This window comes from Danio rerio, chromosome 13 (assembly GCF_049306965.1).
Source record: "Danio rerio strain Tuebingen ecotype United States chromosome 13, GRCz12tu, whole genome shotgun sequence".
Classification (NCBI taxonomy): domain Eukaryota; kingdom Metazoa; phylum Chordata; class Actinopteri; order Cypriniformes; family Danionidae; genus Danio; species Danio rerio.
In genome coordinates, this window is record NC_133188.1 from 52,519,492 (window position 1) to 52,544,000 (window position 24,509).

A 24,509-nucleotide genomic window follows, 5' to 3' on the forward strand; every position below is an offset into this window, starting at 1 on the left:
AAAACTAAATATTGCAACGTCCGATTTTTTTCCAATATCGTGCAGCCCTTACCTTGACTTATATATTTTTCTGAGCTAATTAAATAAAAAAATATACATATTAACTGTATATATGATCATAACATGATTATTTTTTTGATAAAAATAAAGCTAATAAATAAACATTTCGCAAATTGGTTACATCACAAAAAATATTGTCATTGCTACACTCAACAACATAGCATATTACACCGGTATTTGCCCTAAAAATTTAATTGTAAGATCATATTAAATCAATAGATCATTATACAAAAAATCAAGGTCATTGGACATCACAACCTATTAATATGTAGAATAACCTATTTAAATATTTGTATATATCTCATGATACATCCTATATTACCATGTTACAAAATGGCTTGTGAAATGTAAGTATGGCCAATATGGCCACTCTTAGCGTGCTTTGGAAACCCCTGGGACCAAAGCGAGAGTGATGGTCTGAATGGAGGAGCGTTGATGCAGAACTGGCATCCCAGCAGCAGATGGACCGTGTGGGTCAGGAGGTCGTGATATATGGTGACACAGACCACCCTCTGTCATTGAGGGTTTGAGGTGTTATGACCCACTTACTATCCGAAGAATGAGCCACACACACACACACAGGCTTGAGTGAAATGTAGGCTAAGACCGACATACGGCTTAAATGCATTTAATCCTGCACAATTTATCACAAAGTGCTGTATGTGGAGGGGAAAATGGATTTCATCCCTTTAGACGCTTGTTTAGCTTTTGACCCTTGCGCAGATACAGCTCTTGTTCGTACACAGTTTGAGTTGAAATCGTCATGACACACAAAACAGCTGAAACGATACACTCAGTCATGTTGCTTTGTAGGGTTCAGGAAATATCCTCTGCTTTTTTCTGCGCAGTTAATTTTGCATTCAGGCTTAATATCCTTTAGAGTGAAGCTGAAAGCATGGATTTAAAAATTCAGAAGGTTGGCAAAACTATTTTTGTATCATCAACCCTCTATGGACACCTTGGCAATGGATTCGCCATTGGCTACTATTTTTTTGTTTTCTGACCACACACACACACACACACACACACACACACACATTCAGTGTGTACTATGAAAGTAGCAAACATATTCAGTTAGAAGTGCACTGTCTATAGGGGTGTCAAAATTAATCGTTTCTTCGGTGCACCGCGATGCAGACGCGGACAATTCGGTATCGGTTCAGTAATGATTATAACCGGTTATTACTGACGTCATTTACCTCATATGCGCTCTAAGGGTGTCACGATCCTCCAAATCCTCGATTCGATTACATTTTCGATTCTAAAGTCACGATTCGATTTTCGATTATGAATAATTAATTAATTAATGACCAATTCATTATTTGTAGCCTACCGTTTAAACTACCTGACCTGCATGGTCTTTGTTTTACCCATAAACAAATCATACAGTAAATGAATAAAGGCAAGATACACACATAATTACCACCTGTCAATCACTTTTTCTGCAGGACTCGTGAATAGGCAGTGATCTGTGTCGTTATAATGGCGTCGGTAAAAAAGACGCACAACCAACAGGAACCAGCCAACAGTATCTGAGGTGTGCGCTAAAATGACAAAGTACAAGTGAGTGAAAGATTGAAGCAGTCCTCTGACTGCCTGGACCTGCTGTCTCGAGCGCATGGCTGTGAATGCGTCTGTGTCTGTGTGGTCACGTGATGTGCATTTTCAGAGGTAGAGAGGAAGGAGGGCTGCTCAGAAATGCTACACGCCTCTGTGGATGTCAAATCGTTGTCGTTCTAAAATGCCATTTAAAAACAAAGACAGTGTAAACAGGGTCTGAGTGTGTTCTTTTCGCGAGCGGATTTGCAACGGGGGCGGGCGGAGGATCGCTATGCCGGTGTTGTCTATCGGACGAACCGTACGTAATGCGTACATAGCAGAGCTTGCAAAACTGTGTTTTTTTTGTCGACAACACGAACGTTGTCGACATAACTCACTGGAAATCCAAAATGCTTCCACACCGGCGACTTCATTGAAAGAGGAGAGGGTTTAAGTTCTGTCGACGGGTCTCCTGCTTCTGCAGTTTAACAAGCACTTCAACAAGCCTGTTATTTTCCCGCTTGGCAAGCCAAGCTGACGTGACATGGGGGCGTGGCAGCATCAACGATTCTATTTTTTGATTCGATAATCGAAATTGAGCATAAATTTCGATCGATTTCGATTTAAAATCAAAATCATGACACCCCTAATGCGCTCTGTCGTGAGGGAGGCGATCGCGACGCTTTAACTACTTAAAACTTATAAACTGTGCACAATTTCACTGTGTGTGTTTGCTGGATCAGTCTTTCACTGACATATAAAACAAAAGCCCCTATTTTACTGAGATCGAGAGAATGAAAGTGCTCCATTTCTCTCTCTCTCTCTCTCTCACACACACACACACACAGTGGCCCATTTGACCTGCTGGCGTGACTTTTCTTCTCCTCTCGGCTGTTTTACAGCGTTACTTCTGGATAAAGAAACGAGCGCGTGTCTGCAGAGTTTTCTCCACCGTGTCTATCATACATCAGCTGTGAGATCGCCGCTGCCGCCTGTCGCTTATCAGTTTCATCTGTGAAGAGCGCAGTGCGCAAGAGCCAATCGCAACCGTTTTTGTTGAGGGTGTGACCATTTAAAGAGGTGTAAGAGAACTAGACAAGGATCAGAAATTGAGCTGGATATTTATATTAGTTTATATTATTTGCTAAATGCTCGTTTTGTTTAAAGTTACAGTTTATATATCTGACTATTTGTATTAAACGACAAAATTGTTTTACAAATAGTATATAAATATATTCATACATTTTAATACAAGAACTGCTGCTGTGAAGAAAATATAATACTGTGTAATACTATATAATACTTTGTATGAAAAGCGCCGTCAATGCACCGTGATGCACCGAAATATCGAATTGAACCGAATCGATGGCATGATAATCGTAACTAGGGTTGTAACAATATACCGGTATGACGGTCTACCACGATTTGAACGTGCACGATTATCATACCATGAACAATTGCATATCAACGGTTTTAACCCTTAAAGACCGAGACAGCCGCCCACGGCTAAAAATAAGTATTGCTCTTAAATGTTTAATAACTTTTAATCCGCTGATCCGATTCATACAATTCAAAGATTGGCATAAAGAAGAGAATCTCAGCTTTCCAGTGCTGTGTCACATAACATTCGCGGACTTCCAGAGGCTCCGGAATCAGTGCGGTTACGTCATCAACATTTGACCACGCTGATTTGACAAAGAAACGCTCGTCACTGTGTCTCCGGACAAACCAGACACGATACACTGATGCATTGTCCCTCCTCCATGCCCAGATTGGTTCAAACTTGCTATATCACAACCAATAAGCATAGGTTTCGCTTTTGTTTGTGGACCAAAAACGAGCTTTTTGAACAACACGGAATGAGAGATAGGCATACATTTATGCGCGGCTAAATAAAACGCAAAAAAAAAGTTTTGCATGAAATAATTCGCATACTAAGTACTTTTGCATGCACAGCAGCACAGAAACATGACAAAACAGTGACACAGCAAAGACGAACTGCTGCTCTTGCTGTTTTCAAAAGACGCAAATGAAGGTGCAGCTGTTTGTCTGCATTGCAGACAACCATATCCAAATCCATATCCACAGACAACCATATCCATGCTGGCACATAAAACCTAAGGATGTTCCATGTTGAATCTAGTTTCGTTATGTAACTATTTATAGTATAGTAAATATTTATATCTATTTTTTTACTGAGGATTTGCACCATGTTTATTTGGACTTTATTTGGACTTTGACACATCATTTATTATTTTCTTATTTTTTTATTTGTTCATTGTAAGTGGTGTTGTTTATAGTAACTGAAAATATATTATTTGGAAAAAGTCACATTTGCTTCACTGTTCTATTATTTTGTAACATTTGTAACATACCGTATACCGCGAAACCGTCAAACCGTGGTATTGTTTTAGACTATTATCATACCGTAAAAAATTCATACCGTTACAACCCTAATCGTAACCGAACCAAACCGTGAGACTAGTGTAGGTTCACAGCTCTACTACACAGTCTAGGGAATAAGGGAACCACCAGTGTTGGGCAGTAGTGTGGCGGTAGCGTCGCTACTTTCTAAATCAAATAGCTTTTCAGTATCGAAGCTATTTTATTAGTCAAGTAGCGCAGTGCTTATTACTGTTCATTCATGCATTACTGCGCCTCTTCTTCGCCAGTTTTATATGATCTAAACTCAAATTTCGAAGCACACTTGCTTACAGATGTCCTTAAAACTAACAAGCATCTAAAAAAATACATTGTTTTAATTTAACTTTTAAGCTTTAAAAGAGCAAGAGTAAAAACAAAAAGTACTCTTTGACATCCAGATCCAACATATTTCCCAGTGGTAAAGTAACACCTCAGTCTGAGTGAGTATTGAGTCTCCGGTCTGACATCACAGTCAGTGTCTGTTGACTCACAGCGGAGACGGTGAAAGCGGATCAGTCATTAACTGTGCCGGAGCTGGACTCACGGGTCACCAGGGTTAACCCGCTCGCTTTTCTCCAGTGGCTCCAGACAATTGGGACAGTGACCCTGGCGCTCTCGACCTCGGGTCTGAGATGAGAAGGATTTGGAGCACATACCTCTGGCCTATTGTAGCAGTGGGCGTCTCATGGAGGTATGCAGACTCTCTATTCACTTTCCCTCGACTCAGCCTTTTTCCCTTTTCCTTTTCACAGTTGCTGTGCGAGATAGCGAACAGTCGCTAAGGCCACCCAACAGAAACATACATGGGTAATGTGTTTCTGTTCATCTGGCCTTCAGCAACTCGGCAATCCAGCTTTTTGAATCCATGATGCTTGGTTTTGTCAACTTCCTTTTTCTAGGACATTGAAGTCAGTATAAAATATGTGTTCTCAGTTTGTCACACCACAGAAACGTGTTTGCTATTACATGGATAACTCACCCAAAATAACAATTTATTTACTCACCCTTTACTTGTTAAAGACCTATTGGAGTTTGATGTGAATAATGAATGAATTAATAAGGAATTAATTATTTGTAGCCTACCGTTTCAACTACCTGACATGCATGGTCTGTTTTACCCATAACCAAATCATAAATAAATAAATAAAGATGAGCTACACACAAATTAACACCTGTCAGTCACTTTTTCCGCAAGACTCTGGCGTGAATAGGCAGAGTGATCTGTCACTATAATGGCGTCGATAAATTTGGTTGGTAAAAAAAGGTGCACAACCGACAGTAACCAACCGACAGTGTCTGAGGTTTTCGCTAAAATTAAAACTACAAGCGTATAAGCAAAAGATTGAAGTTTTAAGTCAACAGTCTAGTGACACTTTGACGCGTTCCCCGATAGATTAAAAAACCAAAGAGTCGTTAGATAGAGACAAGATGAATTAAATATCACCTTTAACAACTAGAGCTGCACAATTAACCGTTAAAAGATTGCGTTCTCGATTCAACCCCCTAGACGATCTTAATCCAGCATTTCTACGATTCTGCCAATCATATTTTCAAGTTCAGGAGAGAAGAAAAGGTGGCTGCACGAGTCTTTTCATTGTTTCACACACGTTGCTCAGTGACATTGACACCTCCAAATGATGTTGAATGAGTCACATACTGTATTTATAAGGTATAATCAGGGCCAGACGGAATCTGCGGACGTTTTTTGCTATTTCTGCGGAGAATTTTGGTTAAAATCTGTGGATTTCTGCTGAATTATTTTGGGAGTATCCGACAGAGTATCATAACTAAAACCTTAATATATGAAATAAAAAGTAATAAATTAATGAATAAAAACTAAATAAATTCAGATTTACACATTTACTCAAGTAAATAAACCGAATTAATGATAATTCTAAAAATCAGCAGAAATCTGCGGGAAGTCTGCGCGCGCAGATTCCGTGTGGGCCTAGGTATAATTCACCTACAAATGTCATTTTTGTCTTCATATAATGATGTTTTCGCGACCGGGAAATCACACGTGACGTGAGCTGCTGACCGCGAGCTGTTATCACAGAGGGCACGCGCATGCACGCTCTACTTTATGATAGACACGCGCGCGTCTACTTTAGTGAACAGAACCTGCATATGCTGTAACAGGTAATACAGTTGTAAATAATATTCAGTTTGTGGCACAGAGTGATCGTTTGGGAGCCGTGAGCGAAGTATGAACAAGCACTTAGCAGTCAAAATGAAACCGAAAGTGTGCACTTCATTTAAATGATCATATCACATTTTAAAGTTATGATTACGACAAGCATTTGATATGTTTTTTATTTCATAGCGAACACACAGTTGTGCATGAAAATAAATGTTTACAGTGTCAGTATAACTACTCTAGCCTATATATTGTTGAATATAATCTGATAATGGCAAATGTCTGATTTCACCAGTGAATAAAATTGTCTAATGTCACAGATTGCAAGCAAATATCTCAAACATAATAATTCAACATCAGAATTATTATAAGTAGAATAAAATTATTTATAGAAATCAGTAGACCTACACATAATATTATTATAGATGTTGTGCCATATGTTTGTTTTTACCATACCTTTATTTTACCTCTACAAAATCGTGAGAAAATCGTGATCTTTATTTTGAAGCAAAAAAATCACGATTCTCATTTTAGCCAGAATCGTGCAGCTCTATTAACAACTATAGTGAGACCATAGACTGTAAAAGATATTGATGTAGTATCCGGGACGTCACTCATAGGGTTCGGAACACTGCAAAAGAAGCTACAAGTAGGCGCGGCCAACTGTCGCCATTTTGTTCGCGCGTCACCGTACTGACCGTGGGATTCCAAACAAGGGCAAAGAGGCAGAGAGTGAGCAGAGCGACAGACGCATGCTGGCAGCTTGCTAGGACCTGCTTGGACAGACTTTCTTATGGGAGAAACTCTTAATAGTTCACTCTTCAATAGTTCACCTGCGGCTCGTTTGTGTTCTGATCACATGTGCTTGTTTCTATACTATATCAATAAAGTTTTTAGGTTTTTAAAAACACTGCTGTTATACCTTGAGCCACAAAAAAATAGTTCTTATGATGTTTTTCAACAGGAGGAAATGTGAATTACTTCCAAACACTTCAGATATAGTCTGTGTTAGTTAATGCAAGACTATTGATGACATCCAGACACAACACTGTATGACAACGCTTCAGACGACTGTTCTAGAGCCTACAGCCAATCCATCTGTCAGATTCTGTAGTGCATTACAGGTCTAAAGAAAATTATAAATGATCTTAAATTAAACAAACACATTTAAAGAGATGGTCTAAAGTATATAACTTCACTCACCTGGAAAATGGAGGCAACTTGAATGGTTTGTGAGCACAATTAAGTGCACACAGCATGCCATGCCATCTGATAATTGTAGGAAACAATCCTAAAAGGCAACTGACTGTGTAAAGAAACATTTACCAAAACAAAAATACGATGTATATGCCGAGTTCAGCGGCTAATCAGCCGGAATCAGCTGAGGTGACGAGATAGTGAGCAGTGAGACCTAGCTGTCACTCAAGTGGCCACGCCCTAATTATGCAGATTTATTAAAACCTAATAAAAATGAAAATGCTGAAACCTTTTTTGAACTTTTTAAACTACAAACATCTACATATGCCAAGAGAAACAGGAAATCTAAATAATTCCAATGTATATGATTATTTAACAAAACATAAAGTCGAAATGTGGCACGGTGGCGCAGTGGGTAGCGCTGACGCATAACAGCAAGAAGATTACTGGTTCGAGCCTCGGCTGGGTTAGTTGGCATTTCTGTGGAGTTTGCATGTTCTCCTCGTGTTGGCGTGGGTTTCCCCCACAAGTCCATTACCGGTTTTTATTCAGGATTGCGTGCGCATCGAGGTTGCAGGAAAAAACCGGGAGCGCACCCACTCAAATTGGAGTTTAAAAAAAAAATACACTAAGTGCCTCTTTTTTTTTTTTTAGGCGTTTATTATAACACAGAGAACATATATTTTAAACACTTTCAATAGAGTTTTATGAAAATTCAAAGGATTTTCTTTAAAATGATGCTAAACCTTTGCATTTACACCTCTGCTTGTGGATTTGGGAAGCTTTTAAATTTGGGTAGGCAAAATCCAGGCGGAAATCCTAAAATAACAGCAGAGTTTAACTGATAAGAAAAAAAATGCATTTCAAATCTTTTTTTTTCATAATTACAAGACGTCTAATATGCAAGGTTTGTACTAATTAAATTAAATTCTATGAGTTTAAGCGGATTTGTATTTATTACACTGGGCTTTCCTATTATGAACTCTTAAAATGCTGTTTTTCTGGGTGAGGAGTTTCAATTATTGTGTCAAATGGAGCATAACCTTGACAGATGTGCGGTAATGCGGTCACGATAATATGGTTTGTGTTAGTAAGAGCCTCATGGGAGTTGATGCTGGATGGACTGATGTTCAAACCTCCTTCGTCTGACCTTTCTTTGGCAACACGGTGTTAGAAATCCGATTCTTTCTTCATGCAATGGAGGATAACAATATTACAGCCGGTTTAATGCAACAAACATGTCACTGTTTTTAAAAACTGCTGTCAGTATAATTAATCTTTAGAGAATGATTTTAGAGATTGTATCAGATACAATGTTCTGCAGAACGTCGTTTCAATTGTAATGTGTTTAGCTTGTACATAATCAACAAGAGATTTCATTTATTAGCATGCTAACAAAGCAGGACTTATTTAGTGTTAATGAAAAGAAGTCTATTAATTTTCGAATTTCATTTGATTGCTTTACAAAGCGTTCATTATGCATGTTTTAATCATGAAATCATGATAAAACATTGACTTTTCTACATGTACCATGGTATTTTGGGGAGTATCATGTGAACACAATGGTGCATGAATATTATAATCATTTAGTGTCTGCAATCTCATTCAAACTGTGCTCCATGATGTTCATGTAGTATTTTTTTTTTAAGTGAAACAAAAGTTCACCTCATGCTTATTATAGAAGAACAATAGACCTGTAAAGCAAAACTGCTGACATGAGTTTTTGTGACTATTTCTTAGGACTAAGCAATTTTTTTTCTAAAATAACGTAATTACTTGAACATGCATTATAAAAGGACAAGCTAGGAATGCTGGGAGATGACATTCTTGACTGAATATGTGATGTTTATGTTGAACATTTCTACAAGGAAACATAGTAATGAGCAAGAAGATCGCTGGTTTGAGTCCGGGCTGGGTCAGTTAGCATTTCTGTGGGGAGTTTGCATGTTCTCTCCGTGTTGGCGTGTAAGTTAAGTTAAATTTGTTTGCACACTGCAAAAAATGCTTTTCTTACTTAGATTTTTTTTCTTGTTTCTAGTCCAAAAATCTAAAACTTCCTAAATCAAGAGGAATTTTCTAGACAAGCAAAACATATTGTCTTGTTTTAAGATATAATATGCCAATATTAAGCGAGTTATTCCTTAAAACAAGCAAAATAATCTGCCAATGGGGTAAACAAAATAATCTTACGTCAAAAGAAAAAAACAAGATTAATTTGCTCATCCCATTGGCAGATGATTTTGCTTGTTTTAAGGAAAAACTGACTTAATATTGGCATATTATTTCTCAAAACAAGACAATATGTTTTACTTGTCTAGAAAATGCTTCTTGATATAAGAAATTTTAGATATTTGGACTAGAAACAAGACAAAAAATCTAAGCAAGAAAAGCATTTTTTGCAGTGCAGTTGTTTTCAGATACACTAAAAATGCACACATTTCCTTCATCTTGTCCCAACACAAATCGATTAAGATAACTTTTTTGCTTTTTACAGGTTTAGGTGGATTGAACCAAAAACAATTGTCAGATACACTAAAAATGCACACATTTCCTTCATCTTGTCCCAACACAAATTGATTAAGTTAACTTTATTGCTTCTTACAGGTTTAGGTGGATTGAACCAAAAACAATTGTCAGATACACTAAAAATGCACACATTTCCTTCATCTTGTCCCAACACAAATTGATTAAGTTAACTTTATTGCTTCTTACAGGTTTAGGTGGATTGAACCAAAAACAATTGTTCCAAAAAAAAAAGGAAAACTCAAGAATTTTAGATAAGAAAAAACAGCGAACACACAGCTAAAGTAGTTCCAGCAGGTTTTAAGCACATTTCAGCTCCATATCACTGCACTGAATGATTTGAGTTATTTCACAACAGTCAAAAATCACATCAAAACACAGCTGAAGGCCTTGGATGAGATGTGGAAGAAACTAGTGCTACACACACGAGCAGTTTGACCACAAAAACCTGACAAACGCCAGAAATACAACATCTGACGGTGCTTTAAGGTGTGGAAACCGTAGTATACACTGAATTTTTAAAAAATGTACGCTTTTTAAAAGGAGGCGTGGAACCAAACCCTGCCCCTAAACCCAACCATCTTTAGAGGATGAGCAAATCAGACTAAATTGTATAAATGAGATCATACAATTGCATAAGAAATAGCCACTAAATCAAATAGTTACGAATTGGCATGAGATAGCGTTAGTACGGTTCTATATACAGCCTGATCTCATGAGGAAATGTAACTATGTTATGTTTTGTCAGTTTATTGGCTATTTTGTACGAACTCATACGAGTTCAGTCGTAATTTTTTACCGATATTTAAACCAACCCCACCCCTTAAGCCAACCATCATTGGAAGCAAATCGTACTGAGTTGTATGATTTAAGTCATACAATTACATAAGAATTAGCCACTAAATCTAATAGTTACGAATTGACGTAAGATAGCGTTGGTACTGTTCTATATACAGCCTGATCTCATGAGGAAACGAAACTATGTTATGTTTTGTCAGTTAATTGGCTATTTTGTACGAACTCATACGAGTTCAGTCGTAATTTTTTACCGATATTTAAACCAACCCCACCCCTTAAGCCAACCATCATTGGAAGAAAAGCAAATCGTACTGAATTGTATGATTCAAGTCATACAGTTACATAAGAATTAGCCACTAAATCAAAAAGTTACGAATTTGTGTGAGACATGTTGGTTCATTGCAGTTCCATATTCAGTTTTTTTAAATAGAGGCCTGGCACTAGACCAGGTGTGGGCAAACTTGATCCTGGAGGGCCAGTGTCCTGCATAGTTTAGCTCCAACCCTATTCAAACAGACCTCCCTATAGAGTTCAAGTGATCTTGAAGACACTGATTAGTTTGTGCAGGTGTGTTTGACTAGTGTTGCAACAAAACTCTGCAAGGACACCGGCCCTCGAGGATCAAGTTTGCCCATCCCAGCACTAGACCAACATAATTGGGGATAAGCAAATTTTATGAATAAGTATTTTACAAATTCAGATGAATTAGCCACTAAATGAAAAGGTTCTGAATTGGAGGGAGATACTGTAGCATCTAACTATTTTACGTTTTGTCAGTTTATTAGCTAATTTGTATAATTTCAAATGTGTACTTTTTTTAATGATATTTAAAAGGAGGGTGGCACCAAACCACACCCCTAAACCCAATCATTTTCGAGGAATGAGCAAATCGTACTAAATTGTATGAGGTTGTACAATTGCATACAAATTAGTCACTAAAAGAAAAGGTTATTAATTGGAGGGAAATAGCGCTGGTACATTACAGTTCCATATTCAGCCTGATCTCACAAGGAAACGTAACTATTTTTACGTTTTTGTCAGTTTAGTGGCTAAATTGTACGAGTTTAGTCATAATAAAAAAATATTTTTTTTTTAAATTCTTTGTTTATTGATTTTAATGAACATACAAACGTAAACAAAAAAGGGCAAAGACAAATGTATCATTAGACAAGTATAGCAGCAAAAGGCAAAGAGAAAAAAAATTAAATAAATTTAAAAATAATAATAATAATAATAATAATAATAATAAAGAAATAAATAAACATACAAACAAAATACAAAAAAAAAATACACAAAGTTATGCCGTGGTTAAGGTCACACATATTGTTAAAATACATCAGATGTGTTCATGGAGTCAGAGGATCATTATTTTTTGAAAGCCATCCCCTTTCTTTTTTAAGTAGTATGTATATTGTTCCAAGAGCATTGTTTCATTCAAGAGTTTTATGAACAGTTCAAATGTTGGAGGTTTTTGTTGGTTCCAGTTGAGCAAAATGCTTTTTTTACTAGATAGGAGATGATGCTGAGTCTCTTTATAGAAATAGGATCAAGTGTCATGTTCAGTTCTGTACCAAAGAGGTATAGTGTTGGTGTGTTGACCAATGAAACTTGCAAAGCTTTGGCTGTAAAGTCCTTTATAAAAAAAATAATAATTTAAAAGAGGCATGGCACCAAGCCCCACCCTTAAACCCAACTATGACTGGCGGATAAGCAAATCATATGAAAATGTATGAATGAGATTGTATAAATTCATAGGAGTTAGTCAATAACTGAATTGAAATGAGATTGTGTTTCCATTTTACAACTCATTGAAATACAGCGTTCGTATAATACAGGGCTCGAAATTAACTTTTTTACTTGGTAGCACCGGTGCTCCCAACTTCAAATATTTAGGAGCACCAAAAAAAATTTTAGGAGCACCAGAAAAAAATTAGGAGCACCCACCAAAAATGATGGAGCACCGCTGCAAATTGTTTTTTAAGGGATTTATTGTATTTTAAAACAACATTAATAGGACTGACAAAAACTAGAAACAACTATCTAACTAATGCTGTGAAGACATTGATATTTGTGTGCAATAATTCCAAAATGAATGTCTAATAATTAGGCCATAGAATATTAATGATGATGAAAATGACAATAATAGTAACAATGAATTCCATTTCTCATTATGATACTGCCTTGAATGTGCATGAATGTAGGTTATCTGCTATAAAAAGTCTGTTACTTTATGAAAAATAATTGTATAGTTTACATCAAACAAAAATGAAGCATTGCAGTAAGAAATATTGATTTTGTACTGCTGTTTTTATATATGCATGTCAATTTAATAAATAATATTTCTGCTACAAAACAAACAAAAGATTATAATAAATCATTCAATTCAATGATGAAAGCTGCAAAGTCATCAGTAAATAAATAAAATAATAATATACACCTCAAACAAGAATAGACAAAAGAAAGCAAGTAAAGTCTCACTTCTATCACTCTTTAAAAGTTTTGGTTTCAGTTTGTGTCAATTGAAAGGTTCAGTCTGAGATGATCTTCATTTTTCTGTGTTAGTGGAAAAGCAGGCGATTCAGCCGACCCAATTTATGAGCAGGCAGAGCAGGATTCTTGCGATGACCACCGGCGCAATACCACTCTTCGTTATGAGCCGCAGTTTCTGTGTAAACTTAGTAAAGGCGAGCTTCTTAGGCGATGATAAGTACAGTATTAAATTAGACTTTTAGCGGACATTTGCGCTGAACACGCAGTGAATGCAACGCATGGAGATTCGGACACCTTCTCCAAGAAGCGCGTACTCGATTGATCTCAGCTGGCGGATCATTATTCACCACGTGACGTGTCATGATCGCTCTCATCTGCGCCTCAACTTTAGGTGGGGTTTGCAAACCTGTGTGCTTTAAGTTTTTACTCTTCAGCCGTTTGTATTTCCCGTGGTCATCAAAGCTCCTTCCCTGTCATCTGACAGCGGAATACCTTGAGTGAATGACAGCTAATATGAACCAATATACCGGCAGGAAGAGCGGTTCAGCACGTTTTTACAAAAAATCAAAACAGGTCGCACTACAACCATTATCTGCAGTCGCACTAATGCTCCCAGATATATTATGAGGTCGCATAGATAAATTTTCGGGCGCATATGCGACCAAAATGGTCGCAATTTTGAGCCCTGTAATATCTTTAGGTACACTGAAAAAGATGCCGTCTGCAAAATTATTGCAAACAATTTATTTGTGTTGAATTTAAACAAACAAATTAAATTTAGTAATGTTCAACTTAATTTATTCGTTTAAATTCAACATTAACAAATTGTTTACAACCCCTTAACTTAAAAAAATTGAGTAAATTCAAGGAATCATCTTTGAATATTTTTTTCAGTGTATGTTAACCACAGTGTAAGCAGAATAATGACTCTGACTCATAGAATTATTAGAAAATAATGCACATTATACATTTTTCACATCATTTTTTTCATAATTTAACATCCGTTGTCATTTATTTCTTCTTGAAAGCTTTTCACTCTATGGCATTTCACTCTTCAAAAAGGGTTGTTTCCTTTTCCTGTTCAACTAATGAAGCTCCAATTAAGCTTAATTAGAGAGTCACTTATCAAGCAGTTCTGTGTTTAACCTTCCCTGTCAGCAGAGCAGCCCGTCTGGGTCTCTGTCACAGGCCCGAGCTCATTTACTGATGCATGAAAGCTGAAGTTTGACTAGTTCAGCCACTGACATGCATCATTTAATGGCATTTCAGAGCATTTAAAGGCTTCATAAAATGAAAATAAAGTTGTTTTTTAACATGCTGGAATCAGTATGAGGGATTTTAGGATAGTTTTAAGGATATCTATAAGGCAGTTTGCTCCAAAACTGACAAATTTACATTCAGAGGATATAAACCTGATATAAACATCCAAAGCTTGCAGTTTATCACAACTGCCTAAATGAATCAACGATTTTGTTTTCACAAATTATTTAAAAATTTCAGTTTTTCATCAAATATTCTGACCAATCAAATGATCATCATGATCTGACATGCCCCGCCTCCTTAATGCTTCTCATTTGCTTTTATTTAATGCATTCAAGTTCAACTACTCTCATTGGCAGAGCTGTGGTAAAACAAACACTATTGGCTGATTTTTAAAAAGGGGAGGAGCTACTATATGCCCAGCCTAGTCTCCATGAGATTACATCAAACATTAAATGATAAAGCAAACACTAGGAGGAGCTACTGTATGCCCCGCCCACCTTCCATGAGATTATAGCAAGCATTGAATGATGAAACAAACCGTTTTGGCTGATTTTAAAAAGGGGAGGAGCTACTATATGCCTGGCCCACTTCTTTCTTGAAATTACATCAAACATTGAATAATAAAACAACACTGTTGGCTTATTTTTACAAAGGGGAGGAGTTAATATATTCCTTGCCCACTGTCCATAAAATAAGATCCAGCATTGGATGATAAAAGAAACACTATTGGCTGATTTCTAAAAAGAGGAGGAGCTACTGTACGCCCCACTCACTTACGATGAGATTATATCAAACATTAAATATTGAAACAAGCAATAATGGCTGTTTTTTTTTAAAGGGAGGAGCAACTATATGCCCCACCCACTTTCCATGAGATTATAGCAAACATTGAATGATGAAACAAACCCTATTGGCTGATTTTAAAAAGGGGAGGAGCTACTATATGCCTCGCTTACTCTTGAAATTACATCAAACATTGAATAATAAAACAAACACTATTGGCTGATTTTCACAAAGGGGAGGAGCTAATATATGCACCACCCACTGTCGATGAAATGACATCCAACATTGGATAATAAAGCAAATACTATTAGCTGATTTGTACAAAGGGGAGGAACTACTATATGTCCTGCCCACTCTCTATTAGATTTCATTAAACATTGAATTGTAAAACAAACACTAATGGCTGATTTCTAAAAAGAGGAGGAGCTACTGATGCCCCACTCACTTACAATGAGATTGTATCAAACATTGAATAATAAAGCAAACACTATTGGCTGATTTCTAAAAAGAGAAGGAGCTACTGTATGCCCCGCCCACTTTCCATGAGATTATAGCAAGCATTGAATGATGAAACAAACACAATTGGCTGATTTTAAAGAGAGGAGGAGCTACTATATGCCTCGCCCACCCTTTCTGGAAATTACATCAAACAGTGAATAATAAACCAAATACTGTTGGCTTATTTTTACAAAGAGGAAGAGCTAATATATGCCTCGCCCACTGTCCATAAAATGACATCCAGCATTGGATAATAAAGCAAACACTATTGGCTTATTTTTATTTTTATTTTTTTACAAAAGGGAGGAGCTACTATATGTCCTGCCCACTCTCCATCAGATTACATCAAACATTGAATGATAAAACAAACACTATTGGCTGATTTTTAAAAAGGGGAGGACCCACTATATGCCCGGCCCACTCTCAATGAGATAACATCAAACATTGGATGTTAAAACAAACACTATTGGCTTATTTTTACAAAGGGGAGGAGCTACTATATGTCCTGCCCACTCTCCATCAGATTACATCAAACATTGAATGATAAAACCAACACTATTGGATGATTTCTAAAAAGAGGAGGAGCTACTGTATGCCCCACTCAATTACAATGAGATTGTATCAAACATTAAATAATAAAACAAACACTATTGGCTGATTTTTAAAAAGGGGATGACCCACTATATGCCCGGCCCACTCTCTATGAGATAACATCAAACATTGGATGTTAAAACAAACACTATTGGCTGATTTTTAAAAAGGGGAGGACCCACTATATGCCCGGCCCACTCTCCATGAGATAACATCAAACATTGAATGATAAAACAAACACTATTGGCTTATTTTTACAAAGGGGAGGAGCTACTGTATGCCTCGCTGACTCTTCATGAAATTACATCAAACATTGAATGATAAAACAAACACTATTGGCTGATTTTTAAAAAGGGGATGAGCTACCATATGTCCCGCCCACTGTCCACAAGATTACATCCAACATTGAATCATAAAACAAACAGTATTAGCTGATTTTAAAAAGGGGAGGGGCTACTATATGCCCCACCCACTGTCTGTCAGATTACATAAAAAATCGCCTGATAAAACAGATGCTACTGGCTGGTTTTTTAAAAAGGGGAGGAGCTACTATATGCCACACCCACTCTCCATGAGATTACATTAAACCTGCACATTTCAAGGCACTTCACGGAACTTTTAAAGCATATCAGCAATGTTAGTTCTGCTTATCTCTTCTTTTGCCGGAGAAGCTTCCTCTGGCCTTGTATAATTGCTGATGGCCAATTGATGAATATGAGTCTTAAAACCAGCGATTGTCTTGCGGTCATGTGGTTTGGACTTATTTCTGGAAACAACTGGTTTTCATTGTGCTGAATAGAAATGACTATGTCCAAGCTGATGTATGTTTCCTTTGCTAGCCGTGATGTTCACAGACGCTTTGATAATCTGCTTTATTTTGATGTAAAGGATGTGAACGCTGTAGTGTGTTTTTGCTTTGATATGACAGACTAAAGGCTCTCTATTCCTTTAATGTGGATTAGATTAGAGTGTATGAATGAACTGCAGACCTCAGAGCTTGATTATATTTCAGTCTAACAAGAAGATGATGGTATATACGGGTAGATAAGTAAGACCCATGTATGTTGAACTTGCAGGGGTTGTTTTGTCTGAAAATGCAACTTAACGGCTATAGATGCAAATACGTCAACATTGTGCCAGCTTCTTCTTGACATCACTGGTCGCTGCTGGATGCCTGTTCACAGGATATACGTGATTTTGACAGGAAAGAGCTGTCAGTCTCTGAAAGAGCCTTTTATCAAGTGTGTGAAGGAAATTGGCCTTTATTTCCTGTTGTGTTCTGCCATGCTGGTCACTGCATTGTTCTCACATAACAAGAGCTTGGAGGACACCAGTGCATTTATTGTCACTCAAATTGCATTGAAAGTTGATGCATTTTACATTTGGTACTAAGGGTGTCACGATCCTCCAAATCCTCGATTCGATTCGATTTTCGAACGACTTTTGATCATATTCACAATCTCAGACAAAACTAGGATACTTAAAAACAACTGTTGTCTTACAGCCTTATTTTGGCAAGAAGCTGGTGCTAAGGGTTTCGAAATCAATAGAATCCCATTTATTTAGATCTTGGCTGGAAGAATGAACTAAATTAGCACATTTGGAAAGGTTCAGATTTCTTATGGCAAAGAAACTGAAAAAAATTGACAAGATTTGGTCTCCTCTTCTCCTCTATCTTGAAAGCGTAGGTTAAAAACCCAGATGGTGAAGGTCACACCAACAGTACAGCATAAGCTTTAGTCCCAGGGGTGGGGTGGGTTTTAGGGGTTAGATATTTTGTGTCTTTTTTTTTTTGAAAAGTGTATTTTGGGTTTATGCGAATTACTTAATTATTCTATTTTATTATTATTATTGTTTTTGTATTTTTTATGTGTGCGATATTTCATTTGTTTATTTCTTTTTCGGAAAAAGAAAAAAAAAGTTGAGATGATGTTGCAATATTTGCTGTAATGCTGTGCAAAGAATATCTCAATAAAACTTTCAAAACGTAAATAATACTGTAATTTCCATGTATAAATACGAAAATGTCAGTAATTTGTCTTTAATGATAAAGTACCTTAAACAGGCACGTGCACACATAAGGCTCAACCTGTGCAGTGCACATGCCCTTTTTACTCTGTGATAGAAAGTGCCCTTCCAAAATGATCAAAAGTGCCCACTGCGACACACACCTTTCCCCCCTACCGCCCTTCAGTAGGCGTGCGACAACACCGCTCTTGAGTATGTGTGCTCCTCACCCCCCCCCCCGCTTTACAGTACGCGAACAACAACAGCGCTGATCACAACGCGTGCGACAACACCACTCTTTGGTACGTGCGCGACAACGATGACGACGACAACAACAACAACAAACACAACAACCCCCCCCCCCCCCCCCCCCCCCCCTTCAAAACAATTATCCTGCACATGCCTTTTGGACAGCCTCTGCACGGGCCTGACCTTAAATGAAAGTCAAACTGTTCATTTGGAGAGATTGTTTGTCATTTTACTAAGTTTTGAATATAATTTGAATTGACAATAAATTACTGTAAAAATACTTGAGCTATTTTCTGTAAAATGTTATTTATTTATTTATTTTTTTACAGTATATACTGTACCTTTTATTAGTACTTGCTTTATCTGTATTGAACCTATAACACTGGAACTGGTAGTAGGCCTGTCAGGATATACGTTTTGTTGTAGGATATATTGCACCAAAATATATTGCAATAAACAAAATCATAGTCATTTTAAAACCATTTAATGCCGCTCCTTATATTATGCCAGAATGACAATATAATAGCATCACAAAATCGTATTTAATTTTATTATATTGTTATACTCATTTTAACAGATTAATAATGAAGCATTGGAATCAGAATATGAAAATGCATGTCCTAAATAAATAAGAATAAATGTTAACAAAAAAGTGCAAGGTAAAAAGTAACTGTGATATCTGCTACCAGATCTGTTGTCAGCTGTCAGACACCCACATGAACATATATCATAGTCATTTATAGTAAATACTATAGTGTTTTTAACAATACTGACACTGACACCTCTAAAAGAAATGGACATGGTGCACAATCAGTTAAAGTTGTTTTTATGTGTGGCCGATGTATATTGCATCACTAAAAATGATTGAGGTCATGTCCATGTGTTGTGCGATAAGTCCATGTATTGATTATTGTGACAGGCCTAACTGGTAGTGCTTTTCTTGATATTTGATCTCCTTACATCTGTACTAATAACCCCCCCCCCCCCCCCCCCCCCCCCCCCCTTTATCCACCTATAAACTCAGTTTCCAGCAGATAATGATCCGGACTGACAGTGGCCGGATTCTTCCTCATCTCCTCTTTTCTTGTAATCCGTCGCTCCTTGGTAATGTAGTAACGCTCCTTGCCTTCCCTCCCCCAGTCCGCTCTGGAAGTTGACTCCGCGTTCGGCTCTCTGTACGGATGTTCAGTGAAACAGAAGCTTGCTCTTGCGCTGTGGGGAGAAATGGAGGAGGGATGAAGCAGATGTATCATTCACTCCCTTATTGTACCAGAACAGCATGAATTGAAGGGATTATTATGCAACAAAGGCATTCACCGCTTTGAAATGTTAGGGCTGTACAATATGATGATGTATACAGTTGAGTTCAGATTTTTTAGCCCTCCTATTAATGTTTATTTTTCTTCAAATATTTCCCAAATGATGTTGAACAGATTCAGGAATTTTTCACAGTATTTCCTAAAATATTTTTTTCTTATGGAGAAAGTCTTATTTGTTTTATTTCGGCTAGAATAAAAGCAGTTTTTAGTTGTTTTTAAAAGCATTTTAAAGTCAATATTATTAACCCCCTCAAGCAAAATTTGTTTTCTATTGTTTACAAAACAAACCACTGTTATACAATGACTTGCCTAATAACCACAACTTGCCTGATTAATCTAGTTAAGCCTTTAAATATCACTTTCGGCTGAATACTAGTCTCTTAAAAAAGATCTAGTCAAATATTATTTGCTGTCATCATGGCAAAGATAAAAGAAATCAATTATTAGAAATTAGTTGCTACAAAAAATATAAAATAGGGCTATATATATATATATATATATATATATATATATATATATATATATATATATATATATATATATATATATATATATATATATATATGAATGCTGGATTAAGATCGCCTAGGGCAGGGGTGTCCAAACTCGGACCTGGAGGGCCGGTGTCCCGCAGATTTTAGCTCCAACTTGCCTCACCACTCCTACAAGGATGTTTCTAGAAAGCCTGGTAACACCCCATTCACACGGGGCTTCAGCGTCAACGCTTGACTGAAGGCGTGTCTGAAGTTGGGGCTGAAGCGATCGTCATAGAAGGGTCAGCCAATGAAATTCAGTCAGCAGTAGGCCACTGTCCAGCTGGTGTATTTGCATACAGCGATCTGATTGGCTGACGCTTCCATCGGCATTTGAAAAGTTGAGCTAGTCCCAACTTCTGCAGCGAGCAACGCCTCTGAAGGGGCGCTGACGGATCCACAATGCAGTTCATCAACGCCTGACGTCACACATTCAAAGTGAATGGGAAGCGTTGATGCTGAAGCCTATGTGTGAATGGGGCTTGATTAGCTAGCCCAGGTGTGTCTGATTGGGGTTGGAACTGAACTTTGCAGGACACTGGCTCTCCAGGATCAAGTGTAGACATGCCAGGTCTAGGGGGTCGAATCGAGATTGCGCTCTTTTTGTGATTAATTGTGCAGCTCCAGTATAGAATATAAAGTCCTGCTGCAGTGGAGACAGAATGAATATTGTGTCTGACTCCATCATGAGCTTGGAGGACTGCATCCATACATCTCTGACATGACTCAAATCACTGATTAATAAAGTCATCTGGAATGGCAAAGAAAGCGTTCCTGCAGGACTCCCAGAGTTCATCAAGACTCTTTGGATTCATCTTCAATGCCTCCTTCTTCATCTTACCCCAGACATGCTCAATAATGTTCATGTCTGGTGACTTGGCTGGCCAATCCTGGAGCAGCTTGACCTTCTTTGCTTTCAGGAGCTTTGATGTGGAGGCTGAAGTATGAGAAGGAGCGCTATCCTGCTGGAGAATTGTCCCTCTCCTGTGGTTTGTAATGTAATGGGCAGCACAAATGTCTTGATACCTCAGGCTGTTGATGTTGATCATCCACTCTGCAGATCTCTCGCGTGCCCCCATACTGAATGGAACCCCAAACCATGATTTCTCCTTTACCAAACATGACTGATTTTGCTGGTTCTAGTAGGTCTTGTGCAGTATTTGTGATGATTGGGATGCAGCTCAACAGATGATTCATAGAAAAAATCTACCTTCTGCCACTTTTCCAAATGATCAACTAGAAGTCAAGTTATTATTTGTTGCTCTTACAACTGGGATCGACACCAAGACTTTTGTCAGGTAGTGTATACTGTATGTCTTTAACAGGATATGACCTATAGTGGTGATGAGATTGCTGTCATATCGCCCAGCCCTAGTTTATTATAGTATTATTGCAGTTCTTTCACAGCAATTGAAATCACCACAGTGCATTTCCGATGTCTAGTAAACATTTTAAAGAGCTCGTAAACATCCACATCTTTAAACTTGAAGCCCCAGACTGTCTTTGTCTGGGACGTTGCCATATTTGTGGTTACTGGAGCAAAAGCCACATGTCGCAAACATGGTTTCTTTCTATAAAGTATTATTTTCATTTGTTTAAATCCACAGTAAGCTTTTTAGTCCTGACAGGCAGATGGCGGAATTAAAGTCATACAAATGAAAGGCTTTTCGCATACTCCGCTTGTCATTGTTCAGTGACCTACAGCTCACCACAGGTCAGTTTTGCCGGATAATCCAACTAAAACTAGATTAAGTTGTAGCTGTGCATTGTATCGTAGCTGACTTTTAGTTGATTCGAGCATGTTTGGTCGTTAAAGGGCACATAGTTTACCCCTTTTTTAAGATTTAATGTTAAAATTATGGTTCTTCTGAGTGTGTTTAGGTTCAGATTTTTTTATTATAATGTGTTTAAAAGTGTTTTATTTGGGGGGGGGGTGTACACAGCTCGCTGTCTTAGGGGCGGGTTGCTTCACATGATAATTAGTTTCAAATTCCCGCCCCAACGTAACAAGGGGGCGGAGCCAAGAGCTCCCCCGCTCTGTGTTTGGCAACAAACGGAGAGAAGCAACACGAGTGAGAGAACCAGCATTCAGCCGTACATGTACGACTCGGACACAGACCAAGCAGAAAGTACAAAATTATTTGTGTTTTTGTCTAGTTTTACAGCCAACTGCTAGTTTGAAGTTCTGAGCTTGTTTATCGAGACTACTAACTGTGCACACTAAATTAACTTTGACTGAGGAACCAGATGCACTGCTCAGTTGAGGCGGGGATGTCGCGCATGGACTAAAGAGGAGGGGGGTGGGTGTTGCGTTGATGTCACGCGTGAACTGGTGGGGGGTTGACAACACGAATGTTGTCAACATAACTCACTGGAAATCCAAAATGCTTCTACACCGGCGACTTCATTGAAAGAGGAGAGGGTTTAAGCTCTGTCGACGTGTCTCCTGCGTCTGCCGTTTAACAAGTGTGTTTTTTTCCCACTTGGCAAGCCAAGCTGTCGTGACATGGGGGTGTGGCAGCATCGCCTATTCTATTTTTTGATTCGATAATTGAAATTGAGCATAAATTCGATTTATAATCGAAATCGTGACACCCTTATTCAGTAATAATCATAACTGGTTATGAGGAAACAATTTATCCCGTCTCTCAGCTGTTACAATAATAACCATACTTGTGGATCCAGACTCGAGCATGTCTGCAGAGCGAGTTTTCTCCAGCGCGTGGATCAGCTGATCGCCCTGGCATTTAACATCAGTTTCTGTGTTACTGCTTGCTGAACAGCGCCAGAGCCAGGGAAAATTAAGGGTGCTTTCACACCTACACTTTTGTTTCGGAATGTATCTCGTTTGCCCAGTTAGCGCGGTTCGTTTGGCATATGTGAACAGGGTAATCGCGCTCTGTTCCGCGCCAAAGTAATCGCTCCGAGATCGCTTGAATGAGGTGGTCTCGGCTCGATTGAAACAAACCCTGGAGCGGTTCGATTGCAGTGAGAACGCGATCCGATCCGAGCGCGGTTATATCACAGTGTTTTATGGATATGTAATAGGCTTACGGCTATATGAAGAGAGAATTATGAGTAGGGCGGGAAGTTTTGCGAGTCTCCGGATGCCCGCAAACGAGTGATGATCTCCCGGTAATCTCGCGTCTCCCTCCCGGTCCTAGGCATCGTCGCGCACCCTTCTCGCCCCTCCCCACCGCCTTTCTCCTCAGACACGTCGCGCGCGCGCACCCTGTCAATCACTATCAACCACCACCTCTCCTGACAGCTTAGCGGGACGCTGCAAAATAAACCCTGACACTCTGACCAATGTGAGGTGAGTTTACTCGCACGTGACTTGTTTTAGCTCTTTTGGTCCGATTAGAAACTTTGCAGTGTGAAAGCGAACCGCTCCAAGAGCAAAGAGCAACAATGTAACAATTGTAATCTCTGTTTCGGAACAACTGAATCGATTCACAGGTGTGAAAGCACCCTAAATCTCATGTGTTTTGACCTGCGGTTCCTGGTCATCTATAATCCCAACTCAACATTGCATCTGTAGCAGGGTAACTATTGTGGATGCACACATTGTGATTTCGATGCTTAAACAATACATCGTGCAGCCCTTATTCCGATCAAGATAGTAGTTCTGTGATAATGACAGCTGTTTGAATAAATTCTCCAAACACTGAGCTTGAATATGGACTTGTTGTGACTTTGAACATGCGTGTTTCCCTTTCATTTTTGATTTAGTATGATTTGGAACAATTATATTCAGCAGCACAAGTAGTTTCTTCAGTAGAGCCATCCCAGACCCCACAGCTTGCCTCAACCGGCTCAGTGTAGCATGTGATCTGAGGCCTGTTAGAATCAGCTTAAGAAATCCCATGTGAGAGTTCAAGGAGAGTCTGTTCCCATGCTGTGGACTGTTATTACTTGGGGAAAAAAAACACACCTTCAATAAAATAATTAAAGCAAAACTATTTTTGGTGTGTGTGTGTGTGTGTGTGTCATTAAATGAGTCCCCTTTGGGCTCGAGCAATCTCTCGTCTGCTGCTTGCTTCGCCGTAAATGTCATATTTATCAGAGGCAGCTTTATTATATCTGCAGGGGAACTTC

General features: G+C 38.3%; 1 protein-coding gene across 11 annotated transcripts in view; it reads left to right on the forward strand.

Moving 5' to 3' along the window:
- The window catches only part of LOC100331556 (signal induced proliferation associated 1 like 2), an 823,625-nt gene that overhangs the window by 21,633 nt on the left and 777,483 nt on the right, over window positions 1-24,509 (forward strand). The window contains exon 2 of one of the 11 annotated variants that reach the window (XM_073920327.1): window positions 4,776-4,931. The exons of the other annotated variants lie outside the window; for them this stretch is intronic. The gene's annotated coding sequence lies outside the window, so the exon portion shown is untranslated. The remainder of the gene's footprint in view (window positions 1-4,775; window positions 4,932-24,509) is intronic. 11 annotated transcript variants of the gene reach the window in all.